The sequence below is a fragment of the Castor canadensis genome, chromosome 14 (genome assembly GCF_047511655.1).
Source record: "Castor canadensis chromosome 14, mCasCan1.hap1v2, whole genome shotgun sequence".
Classification (NCBI taxonomy): Eukaryota; Metazoa; Chordata; class Mammalia; order Rodentia; family Castoridae; genus Castor; species Castor canadensis.
This window is the reverse complement of record NC_133399.1, coordinates 100,813,210-100,829,926: the sequence shown is the minus strand read 5'-3', so window position 1 is coordinate 100,829,926 and position 16,717 is coordinate 100,813,210. Positions and strand designations below refer to the sequence as shown.

At 41.7% G+C, this 16,717-nt stretch overlaps 1 pseudogene; it reads left to right on the top strand.

Annotated features, from left to right (window-relative positions):
- Nucleotides 1-1,135: 1,135 nt before the first annotated feature.
- LOC109695173 (small ribosomal subunit protein uS12-like) lies at nt 1,136-1,580 on the top strand (annotated as a pseudogene).
- The last annotated feature ends 15,137 nt before the right edge of the window (nt 1,581-16,717 follow it).

Genomic DNA, 16,717 nt, shown 5'->3' with positions numbered 1-16,717 from the left:
ATTAATATTTAATGATAATAGTTGTATTGATAGTATTGATAGAATCCTTTCCAAACACACAGAGCTTTGGAATTTGCAGAGTTTCCACTGAAAAGACATAAGCTTCTCAATTCATCTCAAGTTCAACTTGTCCAAGCTATGCTATTTTCTCTGCTGTTCTTTTCCTTGCTGTTCTCTGACTTAGTTATTGTTACTCTCCCCAGTCTGGATGTTCAAGAAAGACCCCTTGGCATCACCCTAGACTCTGTATGCATCCCCACATCCAGGTAATCTTCCAATGAACTCAGTGTTTTTTTTCTAATTTTTAAAAATTTATTCATTTTTCTCCATTCACAGTACACACCCTTTAGTCTCAAGTCAATGTGGTAAGTCTCATTGGAGGCAAAGCCCAGCATTGCCAAGGAACCTGAAAAGTCTAGATGCATGGTCCTGGAACCCTGGCAATTGGGCTTTGGTCACTGAACTCTGGGCACTTGGATGCTCTTGTTTGGGACTTGTCATTTGGAGTAAGGACTGCAAAGAAACAGGGACAGCTTCTTTGAGTCACAGGCTATGGTGGCTGCAGCAGAGATATTCTTATTCCTGTAGTAAGTCAGCCAACAATCATGGGCCATGCAATATTCTAGCTTTCAGTGGTGTGGGCAGCAATCTAGTCCCTTATTCTATTGAGCAGTTGTAGCTGGGGCCTAGCTTCTTTACCTCCTCGGTTCCTATCCATGTCCTATGTCAATTCTGTGAGCTACCTAGTGACATTCAGTAATTGGTTTTAAGTTAACTGTGTTGAATTCTGTTGTTTGCAATCAAAGCTGTGACTAGGCCATGCGCCTGTCCAGTAAGCCCTACTGTGTGTAAGCATGCTCTGCCAGCAGGCTCTGCTGACAAAAATAAGATCACACTAGGCTGGGGGCCCTCTGAGCACGTGGACACTTGCCACCACCATCAGGATGGTGGCCATGCAATGCTGATGTGGACATCCCAGTAAGTTGGCGCCTCCTCTTAAGCTAGTCAGAATCAAAGGAAGGCTCAGAAACACAAGCATTTCATGTCTTTAGAGAAAGAAAAAAGCCGATGGCTAGAGAAGGTTTTAAAAAGACTGGCTCACTCATCTTTCCCTCAGGCCCTTGGCACCAGCAGTATGGGCAAGTGTCACAGTCTTCATACAGCCAGGAAGCTCTGTGCCGATGGCATCAGAAGTGGCGTGATAAGCAATACAAGAAAGCCCATTTGGGCACAGCCCTGAAGGCCAATTCTTTTGGAGGTGTTTCCCATGCAAAGGGAATTGGGCACTAAAAGTAGGGGTTGAAACCAAATAGATAAATTCTGCTATCAGAAAGTGTGTCAGCTGATCAAGAATGGCAAGAAAATCACAGCTTTTGAGCCCAAAGATGGTTGTTTGAATTTTATTGGGGAAACTGATGACATTCTGATTGGTGGATTTGGTTGAAAAGGTCATACTGTTGGTGACATTCCTGAAGTCCACTTTAAGGTTGTTAAAGTAGCCAGTGTGTTTCTTTTGGCCCTTTCCAAAAAGCAAGAAGGAAAGACCAACATCAGAAATTTTGATGATGAAAAGATTGTAATAAATTTTCATATTCCAAACAAAATAAAACAAAGACGGGCTCGCCCAATAAAAAGCATCCAAATATTTCGAGGGAAAAAGCAGGCAAGATTTCCAAAGTTATCATTGTTAGTCTGTCCCTGGTGAAAATACAACCATTTTCTCGTATAAGAATCATACTTTCCAAGATCATGACAAATTTTCAGGTATCAGATTTGAAAAGTCAGGGATATAGCTGTTCTTGTTAGGAAGCCAGGAACTTAGCGGAAGGCCCAAGATTGTCTTTCTTTTTGGAACTGGTAGATTTTGTTTTTTCATATGTGCCTGTATGTAGATACTCATTATTCATGGTAGCTCATGTTCTTTTTTTTTTTTTTTTTGCAGTTACTAAGGCCTTTCTTTATTTTTTTTTTCATTTTTCTTTTATTATTCATATGTGCATACAAGGCTTGGTTCATTTCTCCCCCCTGCCCCCACCCCCTCCCTTACCACCCACTCCGCCCCCTCCCTCTCCCCCGCCAATACCCAGCAGAAACTATTTTGCCCTTATCTCTAATTTTGTTGTAGAGAGAGTATAAGCAATAATAGGAAGGAACAAGGGGTTTTGCTGGTTGAGATAAGGATAGCTCTACAGGGCATTGACTCACATTGATTTCCTGTGCGTGGGTGTTACCTTCTAGGTTAGTCCTTTTTGATCTAACCTTTTCTCTAGTACCTGTTCCCCTTTTCCTATTGGCCTCAGTTGCTTTAAGGTAATGTCACCATGAACACTGAATTACAGAATACTGAGCTGTTGTTCCTCTGGAAGTATAGGGTTTAGAATCCTGTAAGGCTCTTTTCACAGCTTGCCCAACCAATCAGCACATAACCTTATTCTATGTGTGTTTCTGTTTAAAGACACCTTATTTAACATGTATTGTTGATTCATTAACAATGAACTTGTGACTATATCTCATGAAAGAATAAAATTCAGTCATCTAATATGTCTTCTTTACAAGGCACATTACAGACTTTTTATTCTTTGAAACACCAGACAATGCTTCAGCACTATACTTGGGGTCATTTTAACAAAATGTGAAAAAATGAGAAAATGTGGTACTAAACAGACACTTGTTTACCCTATGAGACCTACAAGAAGATGGAGCATTTGCTACCTCGTTGTACCTCAGCTGGGAACACACTTCTCAGCTACTCAAATCTGTCCCCACTATTCCCACATCCAAGAAGTGCTTCCAGTGTAGACTTCAAGGTTACAAATCAATTTGGATGAGTGCAACCTCTGTGAATGATGAGGACCTCTGTGTGCATGCACGTAGGTTTGTTTATATGTGCTTTGACTTTTCAGAGTACAAAATCTTTTTGATTCCCTGATTGTGGACCGTGGAAAAAGTAGAAACTAGTTCAGACTGGATGAGGTGAGCATACTGCTGTGTAATGACTGAAGGTCAAGTGTTGATTTGGCTTCCACACTCATTTCCTGAGGGCTTCACAGGGCAACGTAGCTAGGCATCTAGGCTGGTAGTTCTCATTGTGGTGTCCAGGGACTCTGGTCCCCCTAGACCATTGCAATTGGTCTATGAGATCAAAAATAATATACACAAATATGGAGCTGTTATTTGACTTTCTCTGTTTTCCCATGAGTACAGACTGGAGGTTCCTGGGGCTCTATAACCATTTTCTCATAATCAACAGTGCATAATTGAAGTCTTTAATAATTTGTCTTGAGAGCAGAATCATTCATACTCCCTGCTCCAGGGAAAGCCATCTCCTGGTCACTTATGAGTTGAGTTTCTCCCTTGCCCAAGCAAGGCCATGTCCAGACTTCCCCTGGTTTGCCTGTTCTAACTTCCCGTGACTATGCAAGCTTTGCTCCCAGACCTGTAACCTCTCTGCATTTGATCCCTGTTGCTCTTTGACCTCCACTGAGACATGCCCCAGGTGACTTGTTGCCTTTGGTTGCCCTCATGGCACACTATAGCTGCAGGACAGAGGCAGTCAGCCATTTCTTCTGACTTCCTCTCTAGTCCCTGACAGGTGTGTTAGCAAGGTCCCTCTGGGCAGCAGCCTTGTTAGGCAGAAAAGGCATCTTGGAACTGTAAGGAGCTAGGTGACGATGGAGGGTGACACCGGTGTCCCTCACTTCTTTTCCTGTCTCTGGGATAGCCAGATGAACCATCATAGGGGGAGTGTAGAGGCTGCTGCTTCCCCATCTGTGACCAATTACTCTGCTATTCATCCTGTCTTCCCTCATGCCCCTCTTCCCGTTTTCTTTCCTGCCTGTCCATGTTCTCACTTGGCATTATCCAAATCGGCAGCCCAGTGGATTTGTATCAATAAGAAGCAATCAGCAGCAGCCATAATACTTGCAATCAATATATAATTGCATCAGGGTTCTTCCATTACCTCAGGCCTCCACGCACTGATTACTGTGGAGGCCTCATGATTCCAGCAGTCATTTCCCAGCTCTGCTGCGGGCTGTGGAGGAGAAGCTTGTGGGATGCTTGTAAGACTGAGCCCAGGAGCCCACCGGGCCTGGACAGTTGCATGGCTGGTCAGAGACCAGGAGTTCAGACACAGGTGAGAGAGTCTGGCGGGCTGACAGGAGTTACTGGGGTCAAGCAGCAGGATTCACAGGACCAGAGCCAGAGGGAGACAGCTTGGAGGGACAGACAGCTCTGTTCCCAAGAGCATCGCACCACCCTGACTGATGTATAATTTGTGTTGTACTTTTGAGTACGGGTGTTACCTTCTCCCATGTGACCTCACACCAAGCCTGTGGCTAATTTTGAGCATTTCTGCTGTACAGATGAGGAAGTGGGTTCCCAGAGAAGAGATCCTGGGCTCTGCATCACTCAGCATGGAAGCAGAGCAGGCTGAATGAAGACTGAACTTGAAGTTTGAATTCAAAGGTGAATTCAAGGTTTAGTGTGGTTTCTGCTATACCCATATGGTTCAGATATGGGTTGCCTCCAAAAGCTTGGTCAGCTCAGCTCAGATTGGTGGGACTTTTAAGAGGTTGAGCCTAGACGGACGTAATTAGGTAGGGCATGGGTATCACCCTTGAGGGTAGTGAGACTGGGTTAGTTCTCTCCAGACTAGATTAGGTCTCTCAGGAGTGAGTTTGGTCTCTTGAGACTAGATTAGTTACCATGAGAGCAGGTTATAATAAAGTGAGACTGTGACCTGTCCTGGGTCTCCTCCACACAGTTGCTCATTCTGCATAGGCTGCCATTCTGTTCTCTCCCATGAGTTGGTGCATGAAGCCAACCAGATGTGTCTGGCCAATCGTGGATACAACCATGAGCCTAAACAAACCTCATTTCTTTGTAACTTTCCCAACCTCAGGAATTGATGTTACAGCAATGCAATTCAGACTAAGACACCCAAGAAAACAAACAAATGTAGGAACACCTTTATATAGGACTTCCACACATGTTGTTTCATTTGGCCTTTTTGGTAAGCAGTGTGTATTATGCCCACTTAATAGACAAGTAGAGTGAGGTTCAGATTAGAGTAGTCAACTATCTCCACTTGTCTGGAGCTATGAGTGTTCCTGGGGTTTTCAGTGCTGACTGGGAAAGTCCCAGCACAAGTTGGCTACCATAGGTCAGGTCAGCCCTGTTAGTTTATTATTATGACCAAGGGACTGGGTTCCTTCCCCACTTCACTAAACCACCCTAGGTAAGTGTCAGTGACCTCATTCCTTTTCTTTCTTTTGTTGGTGGTACCAGGGTTCAAACTCAGGGCCTCATGCTTGCTAGACAGGCACTCTACCACTTGAGCCCAAAAAACCTCCAGCCCAAGTTTTTTGCTTAGGACTGGCCTCAGACTGCAGTCCTCCCACCTATGGCCTCCTATGTAGCTGGGGTCACAGGAACACACCATCATGTCCTGCTTATTGAGATGGGGTCTTGCTAATGTTTTTCCCTGGCTGTTCTTGAACTGTGATCTTCAAAGTCTCCACTTCCTGAGTGGAGTGAGCCCCAGAGCTTGACCAGTGCCCTTGTTTTCTTCTTGTATATGAAGAATAGCACAGCAACAACAGAAACAATAGCCATGATTTAGTGAGGGCTAATGATGGCCACCACTTACATGGCACTTACTGTGTACCAAGCACCGTTCTAACTGCTTTACAATCATTGTTTCATCCCCACTTAATCCTTCTGTGGAGGAGAGAACAGAGGCACAGACAGGTTGTGTATTTTCTCCAAGATCATCCAGCTAGTGAGGGATAAAACTGGGATTTGAAGTAGCTATTTGACTCCTGAGTTCACCCAACTGTCTTTCTAGCTTTCTAGTCGTGGTTAAACACACAGACAATAATAAGTGCAATTAATGTGGTCTTTTATAAAACTGGGCAGAGTGTAAATTCTTCTTATTAAATAAACTGACTCATGAATGACTGGAGAGCCCCATGACTTTCCCAAGATTACAAAGCAGATAATACTTAATACTTCTTCTCATATACAAGAAGCCAGAAAAAACAAAAACAAAACTGAAAAACAAACAAAGAACAAGAAAACAACAGATGTAAAGGTCAGAAACACATTGTGGGGAAAAAGCCTGGCACCAAAGACCACATTTCCTTTCACAGGGGGTCATTTACATGAAGATATAAATGACCAAGATCAGATCAGATCTGCAGTGATAACATTCAGAATTGTGCTTGCCTGTGAGAGGTATGTGTGCATGGTGAGTGGAATGGGCCTGAGGGAAATTTCTGGGGTGACAGAGATGTTCTATTTATTGACTGGGGTGTTGGTCACATGGTAGAATATATCTGGCAAAAGTTATTGACCTGTGCTCGTAAGATCTTATATGTCAATTTTCCTTCCTAAAAAGAAAAAAACCACAAAAGAACAGGGGAAGTGGAAGACGTATGATTCACTTTGTCAGATCCCAAAGTACATGTTCTGCCTGCTGTTGGGGTAGAGATCACTTCCACTGATGGTGGCCAGGTGAGCCCCCAGCAGATAGATGCTGTTCACAGGTGGGATGCTAGATGAGCTGGTTTAACTGAGCACTGGAACTAACGGGCAAGTGGGGATGGATAAGGCCATCCAGGCCCTACAGCATCATCATACAAGGCTGCCCTGAGGTTGTCTATAAAAGGAAGGTTGACTACGGGTACCAGTTCCAGTGGAATATGTGAGGTGTGTGCATAGACCTTGAGAACAGAATGGGGTGCTAGTTTGAAGGAACAGGGGTTTTGTACATGTTAGAAAGACAGAGACTCAGAGCTAGGGATTGAGGATGAAATTCCATTACTGCCCAAGGGGCACAAGCTGGAAATATGATTTTTTTTGGTAGAAGCCAGGGCATAGGAACTATTTATTTGGGAGGCAACAAAGTGAGAGTTAAATGATCAGAAAACCTGATGTCAGCCGAGTCTCCAGGGCACTGAGGCAGCAAAGTGCAACATGGCACTATGCTGCCACCTGCTAGTGTGTGAGGACCATCTGTGCCTCAGTTTCCTCACTTCAGAAAGGACAGTGGGAATAAACCTAGAAGGGTCACGTGTCCCTGATCGACGTTCACTGTGTGAACATCACAGTGGGTTCTCACACACCTAGATGGAAAGGTCAGTGCTCCATGTAGCTCTTTATGTGAGATTCAGTAAACTCACTGAGCTGGGTGTGGCTGCTGCTGGCGTAAAAGGCATGCCTTTTTACAGCAACTAGTTTTTATAGAAGTACAAAAAATGCACTCTAAAAACTGCTAAAAGTATAATATAGTAGGTACACAATACCGGCAATGCAGAGTATTATGACTTTATCATGTCGCTGGGTGGTGGATATTTCTCAGCTCCATTATAAAATCCGGGGACCACCACTGTGTATGTGACCCATGGTTGGCTAAAACATTGTTGGGAGGCACATGACTGTAACTAGCTCATGAGTGGGTTGAGGATTCCATGATTTTCTCTGCACAGCAGTTAATCCAGGGCCTAACATCCTCCTTGTGTTCAAGAGCAATATTAAATTAGGGCTCGTAAATGACACACACTGGAGATACGGATGGCTGCCAGTTCTGGGCAGGGCTTCATTTATGGCTCATTAAAGTAGCACCAGAGGTGGGTGAGGGGGTTGCAGAAGCAGGGGTCTGTTTCATGGAAGAATAGAACAAATATCACCGTCCCATTTCATGGGACAATCTATGAAGGCCTAGAGAGGTTACTGCTTCCCTGAGATTTATAGCTAGTTAGTGCAAGGCCTGAGGCTACCTGTCAGTTCTCTTGTTCCATTGTCAGCTCTCCCCTGCTTCCCCAGCCCTCTGGACTCATTACCTGGCCCTATGCAGAGGTGACCTTGATCAGGGCGAGGGCTGCCCTTCTGATCTTCAGTTTGTTGCGTGTAGGGCATCCTGCCTATGATTTGGCTACTGGTGAAGAAATATCCCCATTATATTCTGGTTGGTATTTATGTGAGAGGTGCCTGTCACCATGTCACCTGGCCACCTTGATCACATATTTAGCTGTCATTTCCTCATGCTCAGAGGCTGACAGTCTGCCATTTTTATAGAACATCCCATTCTTTGCAGGGAGACTCTGATCTTGACCCCAATCTTTCCTTTGTTCTTCATGTCTCTGCACCTGGGCTTGCTATAGCTAGAGTCCACTCCTCCTGCCCTCTCCCCACTAAGAGGGAAAGATGGATAAGCTCAGGGGGCAGACTATTAGCTGTAGCTAGTGTGGGGAGGACAGGGAACCTCATCCCTAGGAAGTAGACAGGGCAGAGGTGGTGGCATCTGCAGCTGGCAATAGATTGGGAAGTGGCTGGAGCAACAAGCAGGAAGAGAATGGCTTGTCTTCAGCTGCTCCAGCATGGTGGGACTTAGGTGAGGTCTGCCATGACTAGTTGTCCTCACTTTTGCAAGGAGAGGAATCCCTTCTCCCAGGAAAGAGAAAAAAGCCACCAAGAGAAGCCAATTACATAAATTGGTTTAATTGTTGTTTTGCTTCCTGAACTCATTCACTCACTCCATTCAATCATTCATTCCTTCATTCATTCAACACTGCCTGACTAATGATTACTAAAGCACCTGTTGAGGAAAAAGCCAGAATAACTTAGACAGAAACCACAGACAAAGTCACAACAGAAGAAAGCATGCATTGCAGAATGGCCTATGTATGCTGGCAAAATAAATTTAAAGAAAACTGCATTTACATGCAGTGTGGCTAAATTTTTTAATCAAAAGATTGGGTATTCTAAGCACTGTAAGAAAAAATAGAAACAAAGGGTCTGAACACATAGTCACAAAAATTAAAAGTGAAAGGTCCTCCAATTTCTCTGTAGCTATCCAAAGATAACAGGGCACTCTGTGACACAGACAAGGCTACGTGTCCATCAGAACATTTGGTTTTCCTAATGGAAACACAGGAAGACAGTTTTCCCCAGCCCTCTCATGTTTAGATGGGCCAGCTGAGTGATTCGTCTGACAGATTTGGGTAGAAGTGGGGTGTGCTATTGAAATTGCAGCCTAGCCTCTGAAATCTGCTATGCCATCTACTACTGTCTTTCTCCTTTCTCTGATCATTGCCAGTCAGATGCAGAGGACACATTAGAGACCCCCTAAATAATGACAAAAGACCCCAGGTTCCTGAATCATCTTTTACAAGCCTGTCTTTGGCCTCCAGATGGACTCTGATAAGTGTTAATCATCTGCAGTTCTGAGGCTGTTTGTTATAGCATTTAGCCTGCTCTAAATAACGGCCTACAGAGTTTTGAGGGAAATGATTATGATTCAAATTTGTTTGTTTGCTAATTTAATCTAGCTGCAGCTGAGGTATGAGCACAAGAGAAACATACCTTCAGAAATGTGAGTTCAGAACATGTAGCAGGCCTATTTCCTTTCTGAAAAATGTACTTAAGAATACGCTCCAGGTGACAGATATGTGTGTCAAAGTAAACAACTTTAAGTATGAGGAAGCTATCTAGGAATGAGCTTGGTGGCAAGCACTAGTGTCAGTTGAGCAGGGAGTGAAGTCTAAATAATTCTTGTTAACATGGCTGTAAAGTAGGATGGAAAGTCAAGAGTCATTCTCAAAAGTGAAAAAAGCCCAACAGAATTTGGTTCTAATGCTCTATTTTACTCCAGGAGAAACAAAGGAATGGGAAGAGCAGAAAGTATCAAAAGCATCATGACTTCCTTATTTTAGTAGAGAGAAGAGAATAGATACTGTTTCACTTTTTATATTTATTATTAGAAAAATAGGTTAAAATGATTTCCTAAAATCTAAAAGAGCCATGAAAAGAATTTGGAATATATTTGCATCATCCAAGATGTTAAAGGGAAAAACCAAAGTAAATAATTTATGGTCTCTTTGATAAATAGAAATGGAAAAGAAAGTTATAAGAAAAATATCAAATTAATAAAAAGTATTAGAGAAATAAAGAAGTCTCATAGGCAGAAATAATAAAATGAAGTGATAATACTGAGTCTAGATGCAAAATTTATAATAAATGACAGGATCGACTCTCCCATTAATACACATGGAGTCTTAGATTAGGTCAAAGAATAAATGTCAAATATATGCTGTTTATAATGTGTTTAAATTTAATAAACAATGATTGACAGTGAATCTGAAGAGTAAAAGGCCAGGTGAAAGATATCAGGATGAGACAATACAAAATACAGTAGTGACAACACTAGCACTAACACTAATACCAATAGGATTGAAATACAGTGAGAATTATCTAACACCGATCAAACATAAAATCTAGAATAAAAAGGTAGTTCTCATAAACTAAATGGTAGATGGTGCCAAATAGTTGAATATCAAAATAATTAAAGCAAAAGCATTAGAAAATATAAGAGAAAACAGCAAAAAGTATTTGTTAAAGGATGACAAATATTTTCCTCAGAACACGACAGAAGAAATAGGCAAAAAATTATCAAGGGGTATGGTAGACAGGTAATGGAATTAATAACTTTTATTTAATAAAATGAGCAATAAACTTTAAATCAATGAACAGATAAGACTTCCTTTCTCCAGCCTTAGGACAGTGACAAAAGTTGAAATAAAATCTCACTAACTGCTAAAAATCAGTATTTATGTAGAATGTGTGCACTGACTACCATAAAATAATAGATAGAAAATAATAACAAACTTTTAAAATATGACAGACCTGACAATTATTGGGTCAAAAAAGAAAAACAGACTACTAATAAAGTAACAAAAATGAGCACAGTCCATGTAAAAGCTTATGAAGAAAAGCCAAAGCTGTACAAAAGAGCAAATTCGTAGGCTAAAGGTTTTTATTATTAAATTTAAAAAATTAATCCAAATATTTTAATGAGCAACAACAATAGAAACCTAAACACAAAACAGGAGAAGAAAAAACAAATCCCAAAGGAGATATTCTTGAATTAGAATAGCAGTTGGAAACACAGAAAGTCTAATAAAAAAGGGAGTAAATAAATATACAAAATTAGATATTAGAAAGTGTATATAACTATAGAGATTGAAAATATAATATGTTCCATTATGCAAATTGTACTGTTTATGCTATTTAAAATATTTTGATTATAAGACATCACTTTGTAGCAAGATATTAATCACCGAAATTGACTTAACAATAGAGAACTCATATTCTTAGAAGAAATTGCAAAAATATTGTTGAAGCATTATGTTGCAAAAATGCTCTTGACTTAATATTGTAATTCACTTTATCAATTTCAAGAACTATATAATTTACAGGGTAAACTAATCATTTCATATCATATATAAATGCAAACCTTTCCAAACTACTTTATGAAACCAATAGGTCCCAAATAATGAAACAAAAGTAAATAATGGTTTTAATTTATTTTATGAAATGGAAATAACGATCCTTGAATTAAATGACGTCAAATTGCAGTCATTGCTATTAAGAGTACAATACTATGTGCAGTTGGGCAGTATCTTATGAATGCAAGAATAATTTAATGATAGGAATTCTATTTACACAACTGAAGAATATGTGAGGCAGAGAAAATCTCATCTAGTGCCTTAAAGACTTTTGAAAAACAATTCAAAAAATTTCTTGGTAAAAATTTAATTAAAAATTAATATAAGATAATTCAGCTCAAACTAATAGTTCATTATTACATGCACAGTGAAATACAAAAGGAATTCCCACCACAGTTGAATCAGTCTAAGGATATTGTAATACATACAAGGTTCCATCCTAACTGCACAGCGATAAAGAATGGATTAAAATATACTAGGATATAGCTATAAAATGAAATATCAAGCAGTGGTTCTCAGGTGGGGTTATTTTGTCCCCTAAGGGACACTGGGCAATGTCTGGAGACATTGTGGGGGTTTGGTGGGGTAGGGGAGTCCACTACTGACACCCAGTGCCTACAGGCCAGGGGTGATGCTAGACATCCTACAATGCCTGGGATGGTTTCCTGTAATAAAGAATGCCTCCTGGGTGGCAGCATGTGCTTGAGTGTAGTTCAAGTGTTAGAGCGCCTGCTTAAGGCCCTGAGTTCAAACCCCAGTACCACCAAGAAAAAAAAGAAAGGAATGCATGCAGATGGCCAGGCTCTTTTATTAAAAATTTTTTATTCATTTATTCACATGTGTGTACATTGTTTGGGTTATTTCTCTCCCCTCCCTCCTCATTCTGAGCAGCCCTAATGTCTCAAATTTCAACTTGTCCAAAACTTACTCTTCCCATATGCCAGTTACCACACTAAATACTTAATTTATCTTATTTAATCCTTGCAACATCTCTATAAAATAATCAGTTACTAACAGTATGTTCTTTTTTCATATGAGGTCATTGAGACATAGTGAGATTTGCATAACTTTTTCAAGGTCACATAGGTATTAATGACAGAGACAGAATTTGAACCCAGGCAATCTAGCTCCTTCCTCCCTCCCTCCCTTCCTCCCTCCCTCCCTTCCTTGCTTCTTTCCTTCCTTTCTATTTTCCATCATGCTAGCCTGTTATTAAATGGCTAAAGGAGTCAAAATTATTCACATACCATGATCCATGCCAATTTTATAAAATACCATACGTAATTGAATAAAAGTAAATATATCTTGTTTGTTAGTAGTAATCTTCCATGGTAGAATTTCTAAGCTGTTTTTAATGGACATGTATTATTTTGTTATCAGATAAAACAAAAATCCAATAAGTCATATAAAAAAATCAATGGAGCTAATTGTATTTTGGTATTCTCTTATAAAAATTCAAAGCCTGAACAGAGGGTCACTCTTCCACTACAATGATATGCATTAGAACAAGCATCACCATTCAAGTACTTGCACTAGAATCCCTTTAGGGGCAGAAATCCTGGCTAATACTGGGTTTACACAAAGAGCACTGTACTGATTCATGCAACTGAAAAATCTGGTAAAAGGGCTTGGCTAGCTTCAGGCAAGGTTTGATCTTGCATCTCAAAATGTTTGACTTAGACCCACTTTTTCTGTTTGTTTGTTCTTAAATCTGCTTCCTTTCTGTTGGCTCTCCTGTGAGCAGACTCTTCTCTTTCTCTTTCATATTCATCAGGAAAGAGCAAATGTCTTTCCCAGCATTCCTAGCCAAAGTCTAGCTGTTCACTCTGATTGGACCACCTTATGTCACATGGATGCACTGATTGACCTGGCCTTGGTGTTGGATGCTACTTCTGGACCATGGATGAATTCAACTTCCCAGATACCCCAATGGTTCCCCAAAGAGGAAACAGGGTGATATGCTACTGGGAAATTGAGAGATTTACATCCATTGGGAAGTGGATGGTGGAGATTCAACCAATACAGGTCTACTACTTTAAGGGACAAGAGGAATGGAACTTTTATTAACCTTTATTAAATGTTGCCTGTGTGCATTTAATGTCTGGTAGTATGGACAATATGGCTACTATGTTCAGAGAAAGGAAGTTTAAAGGAAGTCTTCCTGTGGAGATGGGCCTGGAGGAAGTGCTTTAAGGATAGATCTGAGTTGGAGGTGACAGGGGAGCAGCTCAAGAGCAGCGTGGTGAATCAGGCCATGAGGAGCACTGTGCAAGTGGGAAGCAGAAAGGACACAGTGAGGAAGCTGAGGTGTGAGGACAGAGCTTACCAGCAGAAGTTGACCTTGGCTCTGTACCTCCTTATGTCTACAAATGAAACTGCTTGGGAGAAGCCTTTGGGTGAGGCATTTGTAGGCTACTTATTAATATTTTATATGACAAAGCTGCTTTATTGTTCTAGCCTCATTTTCCACAGGTTTAAAATGGACACAATCACATATTCACAGGATGGATCTGCTGATTAAAGAGAATCGTGTGTCACAGAGCACTAAAAACTGTAAAATAGTACATGCTTGCAGGAAAGGAGTGTTTTATGAGCCCAGGAATACATCTGGGGATGGGTGAGAGGCGGCTGGAGGGAAGAGTCAAATTTTAAAGGGGGAGGAGTCACCAGGGAGTGTCTTTCCAGAAGCACTGCTCTGCCCTCGTGGGCTTGCAAGACCTCCCTGTTGGCCCATGACACTGTGGCTCGGGTGACTGTCAACAAGGGGTTGCAAAGCAAAGACAGAGACTCTAGACTGCAATGGAGGCCAGCTGGCTTCAGGAAAGGAGGGGCCCAGAGAAGTGGTGTTCTGAGAAGGGGCAGGAGCACCCAGCGAGGAGACAAAATGACTTCTTCAGTTGAGTCTGCCAGAGACCATAAAAACCTCAATGTATGAAATTAGCTTGATTCTGTAAAATAGTTACATCAAGACGGTTGTCAGGAAATCAATAGCATGCTGTAATTATGTCCATAAACTTGCTGAAGAACCAGGAGAGGTCAGAAGCAGAGGAGGCAGTGGCTGCTGCCTGGCCTCCTTCGAAGACATGACTCACAAAGCCTTTGGGTCCGGAAGCCACCCGGAGGGGCCAGCTCCCTGCTTCTGCCACCGATTAATCCAGGGAGAAGGAAATTCAATTTGGCAAACATTTATTGAGCATTTACTTCAGGCCAGGCACTGGGGGCAGTGACAATGGTCTAACCCACTCAGCAAATGTGGAGGGTGGGAAGTTAGATGGACTTGTGGAGACAGGAGAGGCACTCGCCACACTTCTTCATGTTGGATTTACAAATACAGTGCTTTCTGCTCCTGGAGATGGGGCTGGTGGTTCCACGAGCTGCCACAAAGCCATTTGCACTCAAAAACTCTTCTCTTAAAATCCAAATCCTATCCTCTTTGAAGGAGGGAAGGAAAACATTTTCTAGCACTTACCAGCTCTTTGCTTTACCTGTATCGTTTCATCTTCTCAAAAATATTATGAACTGGGGATTTTTATCTCCATTTTATAGACCAAAAAATTGAGGTTGAGTATGATGAAATGATCTTTGTAAGTTCATACTGACAGGAAGTGGAAATTTATGGATGATTCAGACCTTCATCTGAATGACTTTAATTAAATTGTCATGGTGGTTATTAGGGCATACTCATGGCTGATAGCGATTTTGCTCAGAATATTAGAAGTGGAGGTGTTTGTGGAGACTGGGATTGTACAGAGAAGCAGAGGGCAAAACTGAGGTGAGGAAGTAGGGGAGAAAGTCTGTCTAGTGTGGATGAAACTTGGGGTGAATTGACTAGGTGGGGCCAGGATCATGGTGGGAGGAGGACAGGTATTAAGGGAAGTCGAGTGCATGGTACTATTGTACAGTGAGGAGGGTCTCACACATCCCCATTCAGAGCCTGACTTGGCCCACTATCCTGTGCTTTAAGAGACTTTCCGTGGGAATTCCCACCCATGGACTATTCTAGGCAGGAATTCTTTTTCCAGAATGTCTCAGAAAATGTGTGTGCTCCTCTGAGAAAAATCAGTTGAGAAGTGGTTAAAAAAAAATATTGCCAGTCTCCTGGGAGAATTAAATCTTAACAGTTCACAGACACTTGCTGCTGCTCCGGAAGAACCCCTAGACACAGTAGAAAATTAGAACAGGAAATGCTGATCCCAGGAGTTGGAGGTTAAGGTCAAAGATCTCAGGCACCTGGACCTGACAGGAGCCGGAAGGAGTGCAGCTGTCAGAACCTGAGCAGGTGCCTGTCATTCCTGCCTGTGATAAGACTGTATTCATTGCCCTGTTGGCTGCTAGTGGTGAGTCCTTGTTGCAGATAAAATAAATATTAGCAAGTATATTCACAGAGAATACTTTATACAGATTCTGTGTGTGGTGTCCTAAGAAGTAATAAGGTTTGGAGGTGAAATAAGTCATTAGGTTGGCAATTTTGGGCACATGAATTGTGTGGTGCTGCAAGGCAGCATCTTAGGAGATCCGGATGTTATTTTACTAATTTCTACCCCAAAATGTTTACGGATGGAATATTTGTTATACATTATGTTCCAGTAATCCACCAATACTTCAGAAGAGAAATGCAAAGAGAAGATACGACTATTGTGGTAGGAAGATGACAACATTAAAGCAAAAGCTGAATTTTAAAACCTGAATTAGCAAAAGAATAACAAAATCAAAGACTAAACCAAAATCAGATGGAGCAAAGCAACTATTTCCTCTGTGGAAGTAAGAAATGAGCTCATACAACGCCAACTCAAAGGTGCTTTTGGACAAAATCTTACCATTCCAATAAATGTCAATGCAAAAAGCAAAGAGAGAGAGAGAGAGAGAGAGACTGCGACACCAAGAGAATGGGGTCCCAAAATCCCCTTCAAGGGAACATCCCCAGTGGCCTAAAAACTGTAACCAAGATCCACCTCTCTGAAAGTTCCACCACTTTGCAATAGGGACAGCCTAGGGACCAAGTTTTATTGCATGGACATTTGGCGGGGTGGGGAGGGGTCATTTATCCAAACACAGCCGAGAGACTTTGCCTCCAATCCCCCTCCATTTGATCCGCTCGGTGAGTGAAGTGTCATTCTTTGGGGTGTCATTTCCTGACCCCTAACACTTGTTGAAGAGAGCTTGGTGCTTTAGTTATTCTGCAATTAGTTAGAAGCACAATGCAAAAATTATGACAAGGTTTTCTTAGCCAGATACAGGATGCGATTAATAACAGCTGGTAAGTAAGGGAGCACAGGTGTTAACAGCCAAAGCGCTACAGAGCTTGGCTAATTCACTGTTTTTATGTAGCTTCCCTGCAGTGCTGCTGGGAGAAAGGTCAAGATTTTCTACGGGGAGGAAGAATGCCAATAAGATGAAGCCAGTGTAGGTCTTCCATGTCTTTGGCCAGG